The following is a 2,858-nucleotide window of genomic DNA, read 5'->3' as shown; positions in this document are numbered from 1 at the left end:
TGATCAGCTGAGTTAAGTACACTCCTCCCCTCCACCACCACCTCCACCACGACCTACCATCAGCTGATACATCATATTGTCTAATAACCCTTTTATCACGCGTTATTTTACCAGGTTTATTGACCTTGTAAGAACTGTAATTATTTTTCATTACGGAGGCAAAGGTAGTGGTTTTCATCTTCTGGAATCTACCACCGACACAGCGACGCCATTTCTATACAGAGTACCATCAAATTTCCGTTTGAATAAAAAATTTGTGTGATCAGTAAAATTGTATAAAAAAACAGATTGTGTAAAATGTACATGTTTCTGTATTTTCCTCACAAGTTGGAAAGATAAAAATCTTTACGTAATCATTACAGGAGCGTGGCGAATTCCTCACTATAACCACAATCCAAAATTCAAATGACGATTTGGCGATGGCATTCGAATGCTCTGATAAATAATAATCTGTCAAAGTGTTAGCTTAAAGTAATGTTACAATCAAGCTTACGCTACGGTATCTAAAGTTAAAACAAAACAAAATTCAAATCAATATATCCACACCTCATAAATATGGAATCTTTACCATTAGAATCTACATAAAAAAGAATATTAATCATTCAATCTAATAACTACAGTCTGCACTAGTACCATAGAAATAGTAAAATAGAAAAAAGCGCCATCAAAGTGACAAAGTCAATGCTTATTCGGCCCTGTTTAAAAACCACAATAAAGCTTTTAGCAATCTCTCGTACATCCCTGGCAGGGGTTTGTGGCACAGTCTCACAGTGCAACAACGAAGAGTTTACAGGTGTTTGTGGTGGTCTCACAGTGCAACAACGAAGAGTTTACAGGTGTTTGTAATGGTCTCACAGTGCAACAACGGAGAGTTTACAGGGGTTTGTGGTGGTCTCACAGTGCAACAACGGAGAGTTTACAGGTGTTTGTAATGGTCTCACAGTGCAACAACGGAGAGTTTACAGGTGTTTGTGGTACAGACTCTCAGTGCAACAACGAAGAATTTACAGGTGTTTGCTGTGGTCTCACAGTGCCACAACGGAGAGTTTACAAGTGTTTGTGATGGTCTCACAGTGCAATAACGGAGAGATCACGAATTTGAGAAGAAAACCATGAGGATCTTTCGTGTGTTTCCATCACAATAAGTGAATGAGTTACTAGAGAGGGCCAACAATGAAGTTTTGATGGGAATGATTTTTAAGATTTTGTTAAGTACAAATCTCCCCTATTTGGAAGAGCTTTTACTCCCAAAAAATACGGAGTTATTGAGGGCTGGTTGATTTTGTCTCAAAATTACAGAATTGAGGAAGGAACATGACTAGTGAAGGATCTCATTGAATCACCTCATACATGGTCATAGTACGGTTCTTGGTGAATTTCTGCCTTACAACACCGATACTTATGGAATTCCAGACTAGACTCTCTAAGGCTGATAATAGATGTAACAAAATGACTATCAGAGCTGCTAGGGCTGCGTGATTAGTAATAGTTCGACCATAGAATAAACACTTCTTGGAGAGAAAATATTTTTCCAGTTTTGGAATTTTAAGAATGGATAGTCCTGAAAGTGGGGAGTGGCCAACATTCAACATTCAAACGATGAATCAGGTCATTGACGAATGTCTTTTTCTCGAGGAATGATCGAGCTTAAAGTATATATGAAGCACTGTCTTTTCTACAGTAGTGTAAATTGAGTTTAAGCCGATTTGTATAACTTGTAATAACGAGCACAGGTCAGTTATCTGTGACTAGTTACTGCGAACAGGCATATAGTGACTTGTGATCCTTAACTCAGTTTATGGTAATTAGTCTGAATTATATTAGTGTATGTTTTAGCGATGGTGTGTTTAAAGTTGATACACAGCATGTTTGTTGTGACTTGTGACTGATGTCATGACGCATTGGAATAACTTGTCCACTTCAAGCGAGATTCTAGTCCATTGTTAGATTAGTTATCTACCTGAGGATTAGATTGCAGATCTGGAAAGGTATTACCACTTTTTGTTTCACTTAATGATGGAAAATGTCCGAACAATTCTGTTACTCCCACAAATCCTCCATCGTCAAAAACAAACCTTAAACTAATAATAAACTTACAAACTATTCCGTTTCATAACGAATTCCTTGGAAGTGTCAAAAAATTTATTTGCACAAGACAGGATATTACACACAGTTGGGTATTCCACCATGAACATTACATATCTATTTTACAAAAAATATTCGTTTCATTCGTTAACCTCATTTTTACAAGGTGTTAGTACGTGACAGCTTTTTCATCCCTAAGATAAAAACATGTTGAATGGATATGATCTCTTGGTACAGTGAGACCGACAGGAATAGTTGAAGCGTGGAGGCTGTAGCTGCTTCGAAAAGTGGAAACGACGATCTTCCTTTTGTTTGGCCCAAACAAGCAAAATAGAATTAATTTGAAGAGTGCAACATTAATGTATAAAATATAATAAGTAAAATTTTAAAAAAATCAGTATTGTTACGCTTCTGCAACACCTTGCCATTTCATAACCCGAAAGAAACCCGTGCGAAATTAAAAAAAAGACAGTTGCACGTTCCGATCGAGATGTATTATTTTGGATTGTAGCAAACAAACAAAATAGTCGATATCACGTCATCTACTGCGTTTCTAGCCTTGTTGTCTCAATGGCGAACACAACAGGTCGTAATAGCTCTGGAATATTTCCAAGGTTTGTTGACATATTTTATAAAATTTCCTTGCACACAAAATAACTCGATTTAATTGGTTAATTGTCCGTAGTAAAACGTGTGTCAATGAACTGTTGCATAATTCCGTATTTCAATAGAGCAACAATTGGTGCCGAGTTGGAATATTACGAAAACAGCTC

This window comes from Homalodisca vitripennis, chromosome 1 (genome assembly GCF_021130785.1).
Source record: "Homalodisca vitripennis isolate AUS2020 chromosome 1, UT_GWSS_2.1, whole genome shotgun sequence".
NCBI classification, from domain to species: domain Eukaryota; kingdom Metazoa; phylum Arthropoda; class Insecta; order Hemiptera; family Cicadellidae; genus Homalodisca; species Homalodisca vitripennis.
The sequence above is the reverse complement of the archived record's forward strand: the minus strand, read 5'-3'. Positions refer to the sequence as shown.